The following is a 6,099-nucleotide window of genomic DNA, read 5'->3' on the forward strand; positions in this document are numbered from 1 at the left end:
GATACCAACTGTAACACCCCCGATTTCCATACTAATTTAAACCTTAATCATGCAGATAAACTAACCATAAAAACATACACAGCGGAAGACTAAATATGAAATATATGGAAAACGTAGAGTGCTATGCCATGCCCACCCAACGGTGAACGCACAGGCGTAAACATCTGCAACATAATCAATCTATCCAAAGACAAAGTCAACAACATTAAGTCTAGAGTCAAATAAAGGCACGCAGGCCCAAACCGGCTCAAGGCGTAATCTACCATCACTTAGTAGACTATCACCCGACATGCACAACACAAGATAACAAGAGACACACATTGGTAACACATGCCTTCGCGACATCACTCGTCACGAATTAGGAAGTACACACCAATGGCAAAACATGCCTTCGTGACATCACCCATCACGAATTGAGATGCCTTCCTTATCCCCGGTTCCAACCTTATGGTAACCCCAACCTTATGTCTAGTTCCAACCATTACCTCCAGGACCCCTGTACAACCAAGTCCAACCTTTTCCCTCCTGGGACCTTCGACCCCACTAACGACCACCAACAAGACCACCGATTCATAGTACACGAGGGTACCGATCACACACATGCCAACACATGCCTCCCAAGAAATACGTGAACCCATCACTCAGGTCACAAACTCCATAATCGCGTCATGGCCACCACGAGGACCACTGCCGTACCTTGGTGACTAATGCCCCATACCATTAATCGTGCAATCCAGGTACAACCACACACGCCACACCATCACATGAATCAATCAACGGATCACAACGAAGATATGAAACCATACTCAATCAAGGAATGGATCACAATCCAACAACAGCGATGATTAACACAAGTCATCATCAACATTAGGAAAGGACAAACAACACACACGCTAACATTTAAACACCGAACTAGCATGCTTATCAAACGGGTAAACAAAACATAGTTCTGAAGAACACACAAGACTCACCATGGTCCAACGAATCACAATGTTGAACACTTAGCACGATTCAAGACACCAAAACCTACATGGAATCCTACAATATAGTTCTAGACATACGAAACATCAAGAAGACACTCAAATAGTTCCACAAAAGAACATCGGGAAGTCAAAAGACCAAATACCGAGTCAAAAGAATCACGGGGAACAAATCCCCGCCAAGCCAACATATGTACCCCGCGGGTGGGACCACGAGTAGACCCCCACCCGTGGTTCCGCCCGCGTGAACACACCTCTTCAACCCGCATTCCCCGCGGGTGGTGTGGAGGGTAAGCCACTGCCCGCCGTTCCGCCCGCGGGTACCATGTACTGTACAAAAATATCCCTTCGGGGATTTTCAACACCAAGCTCAAATTCAAGTCCAAAACATGCCAAATCTCACCAAATACAACAAAATGACTTGAGTCAAAGGAATAGCCAAGCAATGGCATACATGAACCCTAATAACAAGCTCTAGATATGCATTTTTACAAGACAATGCATCAACACTCACATTTCATAGCAAAACCACATATAGAATCCAATAAATCATCATATAGGTAGACAAAATAGATATTGTAGAGCCTGGGTTACCTCTTGAAGACTTAACCTTCACTCAAAACACTCCACAAGCTCCTAACAAGGTTCCCTTTCCACACCCACTTCAAGAACACACCAAAAGATCATAAAGATTTCACCTTTAGAAAAAGATACCTTAGAAAACACTAAAAACACAAAAGGAGCATAGATCTTACCCTCCTAGATGCTCAAGAGTAGGAAAGATGGAATCTTGGAGATAAACTTGGAAGATCTTGGTAGCCCTAGATTTAGCTTGGAGAGAAAGCTAACTAGCTTTTTAGAGAGGAGGAAGAGCTTATGATTTTGGAGAGTGTTTGGGAAGAAATGAAATGTGTCTCTTAGGTGAAGGAAAATGTCTTCTTTACCCTTACTAAGATGAAAAGTGTAAGGGGACAATGGAACTATTCACAAAGCTTTAGGTACAACAATTGACTATGGGTTGACTAGTCAATTACTAGTCCCCGACTATTGAATTTTCAAGAATTTAAGAAATTAAATTACCAATTGGATAAGGATTAATTACTTAATTAATCTCTTATTTTAAGTTGGATTACAGGTTGTCACAAATCAAGCACCAAATGGTGCTGATTAGGTAAAGCACTTTCGTGCTTTGAAAAATTAAAGCACTTTCGTGCTTTGTAGAATTAAAGCACTTTCGTGCTTTATGGTTTAGTGTAGCACTTCCGTGCTACTTTGCCAAGCATGGTTCGTGCTTCAATTTGTGAAGCACGAACTGTTGGTGCTTTCTGGCACCGAATCTTTAGCACGAGTTGGTACTTTTTCAAGCATCGGTTCGTGCTTTATTTCCGATACTTTGGTCAATCTGAATGGATTCGTAAGTGCTGATTTGTTCGCACCTACGGGATGTGCTAACGGGTAGCACATGTTTATTCCTTAAAAGAATTAAAAGAGAAAAACCAAATTAATCATGGATTAATGCGGTTACGAACGATCGATGTAGTGAATATGAAACACCTATTGGTGATTTCGGCACAAGCTTTAGTATCGTACTCGAGCGTACGGTATGGTATTCATCTCAATCGAACGTTGTTGCCGAACATGACTATCAAGACGTTGATAAGTTTGGGTCTACCTCAAAGTATGTGGGGTGAGACAATACTTTGGACAAGTAAGTACCTTTTAAGTAAGGTCACCCACATGAAATTCTTACGAATTGTGGGTACGTAGGAAGTTTTCCTACTAATGCCTGAAATGTGGGGATGTCTTGCCAAAGGTGTGTATTGGCTCTTAGTACACGAGTCCTATAGTTTGGATGTACATAAGAACACAACAAATTGAATCAAGAAATTCATCGTTCTTTAAAGATGTATTTTTGTGAAGGTTCAATAAAGGACCTAGCACGTTGAAAGAAACTTTCGACGTAGCTATGGTTGAAGGGTATGAAAGAGAACCCGAGCTCAAAGCTAAACGTAGCAAGAGAGCTAGGATTGAAAAATCCTTTTGGTCCAGACTTTCTGACATACATGCTAGAATGTGACGCGCATATTCTAACTTGTTTACTAGAAAATAATTTGGATCTTCTGATATGGTTGTTAGAAAACGAGCCTCGAACATATGTAGAAGTGGTGAATTCTACAGATCGACCAACACGAGAGAGGCTATCGAGAGTGAAGTAGATTCTATCTTAGAGAATCATACTTGGAACTGGTTGTTCTTCCTTAGGATTGTAAAACCTCTAGATCCTAAACGGATCATCAGTCAGAACATAAAACTGGTTGTTTATATTGAAGTAAAATGGTCGGGCTTGTAATTGTAGATTACACGCAATGCGAATGCCACGATTACTTCGATATGTATTTTCTGGTGATGAGAATGAAATCCATTAGTATGATACTTGCCATAGCCGTGTAACGAGACTTGGAAGTTCATCGAAATGGATGTATCGCTTTTTTAATAGACATGGAACAACCTGAGGGTTTTGTGGTTCCGCGCTGTGGAAAGAAAGTGTGTAATTGGTGAGATCATTGTATTGTTCGAAACAATTGCCTTAGTGTTTGGCATGTGAGTTTGATCATACAATGATGACTAACAAGTTTAGTATAAATAAAAGTGACAAGTTGGTCTACGTATTGCGTACGATAGACGGTGATATCACTATTTGTCTATACACGATAAACTCAATGTGGGTAGTAACGATCACATGATCAAATCTACCAGGAACATGTTAAATTTGAGATTTGACATGAAGGATATGGGGTTGGCAAATTTAATCTTCGAGATTAAAATCGTGAGAAGACCGTATGGTCTCGTGTTAAGCCAATCTCATTGTGTTGATTAAATCCTTGCAAAGGATATTAATCAAGTGGCTTGGACGCCGTTAGAAACTAACGTACAACTAGCCAATAATCACGAAGATTGTACTTCTCACGGAGAATACATTCAGATTATTGATAGTTCAATTGTATCTAATGGGTTGTACTAGGCCAGATATTGCCTTTGCGGTTAACGAACTCGGTAGACATATGAGTAACCTTATTGTTACGCACTGGAAGGCAATAGTGAGAGTTATGAGATACTTAAGATATGCTCGTGACTTTGGACTGCACTACGTAGGATATCTAGCCGTACTTGGAAAGTATAGCACGGATATCAAAGGACGTTAAGTCCATTAAAGGCTATGTGTTTTCGTAGGCCAGTGCAGTTGGTTGTATGGAAATTCTCGAAACGACGTGTGATAGCTAAGATCCATGACGGGATCAAAGCTGAGAGCCTTACACTCGTGTCGCGAGCGAGTAGGCCGAATGGCCATGCCATTTTTTCAGGAATGTTCCTAGGGGTAAACTCGTACCTCCAATTTGTGTGCATTGCGATAGTCAAGCCAAAATTGGTTGAGTACAGAGTTAGATGTGGAATGGTAAGTCTAGACTTATAAGTCGTAGACATAATACCATCAAACAATTTCTCAGAGCAAGGGTTATCTCTATTGACTATGTGATGTCAAAGATAACGTAGCACTCGCTAACTCGCTAACCCGAGGGTAAGCAAATGGTTGTGGAGAAGTTGGAACGAGGAATGGGTCTAAAGCCCGTGGACTAAAAGTTCTATAGTGGATACCTAACCTAGCTGGCACCTAGGTTCAATAGGAACCCTAAATTATGGAACGAAGCGTGTCACTGTGGGGGTCTCGAACTCCCTACCACTCCTCGTTAGAACAGTGACTCCCGCACGAGGTTAGTACGTTGATGCTTTAATGATTCGAATTTCGGTTGACATGTGCGAGTATGCGGGATACTCAGAAAAGAATCACCTATGTGAGAGAGAAATGAGGGTCGCTTCAAAGGAGAATTGATGGGCACAATTCTTCACAAACTCTTGCAGAACCAGGAAGGTGACCCACGACCAAAACGGGCACACTCATGAGAACAGAGCATGGTTGGGAGGTTCCTGTGTGAGATATGTCATCGTCTACACAAACGGCAGTCGGTTCAAAGACATCGCGTTCTACCGTACAGCCAGTAGAGTAAACATGTCTTTACAAGGGAAGGTTCAAAGGGTATAGTGATCCATACCTATCCTATGCAGGGATTGACCGTTGAACACAGTTTTTTCCGATTTCAAAATACCCTGAAAATAAATTTTCATTCATGTGGGGGATTGTTGGAAAAATAGCATTAAAATGACATTTTGAGTGATTATTTTGTGGTACAAATATATGTGGGATCCACTTTCGATTTGGGTCGGGTCAATGTGGATTCGGGTTCTTCGTAGTGAGACGAAGAATTTGATATAATGTACGCTCAAAATGGGTAATAGGTGAATGAGAAATTGATTCTCAAAATGAACCTATTTGAGAGAAGTCAAAATTTAAGCTTAATGCTAATCAAGATTAGCATTAGATTCGTGCTATTTATGTTTCGTTGTAGCACTTTCGTGTTGGGCCAATCAGGCATATTAGTATTTAAATTGTTAAAACACTATGCATGTGCTGGCAGCACATCTCGTGCAGCTTAAATTTGATAAGCTTGAGAAAGCTTAAATTGGGAATTAAAGCAAAAATTTGTGCTTATGAGCACTGATTCGTGTTTGGAGATTTGGGCTCCTTTCGTGCAGCACGAGTTGGTGCTTTTATGCATCGATTCGTGTTGCACCATTTCGGTGCTTGCGGACCACTCAGGTGTGGTTTCCGGTCCCAATGTGTTCAACCTTCGAGTTTGTACGGACTTCTCGATCACTAAGATATTTTGAAACGAGTCGTTATGGTCGGTATGAACTAATCGGATATTAAGTTCGTGACCGTTAATATATTTCGATAATAGTACGACCGTTTCAAACGTTATAATTCAATTATTAAATTGAATTTATGTTGGTTAATGTGTCATGATAATGCTATTTAGTACCAATCTCCTATATAAACATGTTGTGGGAGCAACCTTTTGAATAAAAGTGATAGTGAGAAAGTGAGAAACAACACAAGAACACACACAAAGAAATTCTACTTTTCTTCTCAGAACTCTGCTCCTACTCCATTCTTGAAGCTGTGTTTTGCTCGTGCTCTTGTTCGCTGGGTTCGTTTGTTTGG

The sequence above is a fragment of the Ipomoea nil genome, unplaced genomic scaffold, assembly GCF_001879475.1.
Source record: "Ipomoea nil cultivar Tokyo-kokei standard unplaced genomic scaffold, Asagao_1.1 scaffold3105, whole genome shotgun sequence".
In the NCBI taxonomy this organism is placed as follows: domain Eukaryota; kingdom Viridiplantae; phylum Streptophyta; class Magnoliopsida; order Solanales; family Convolvulaceae; genus Ipomoea; species Ipomoea nil.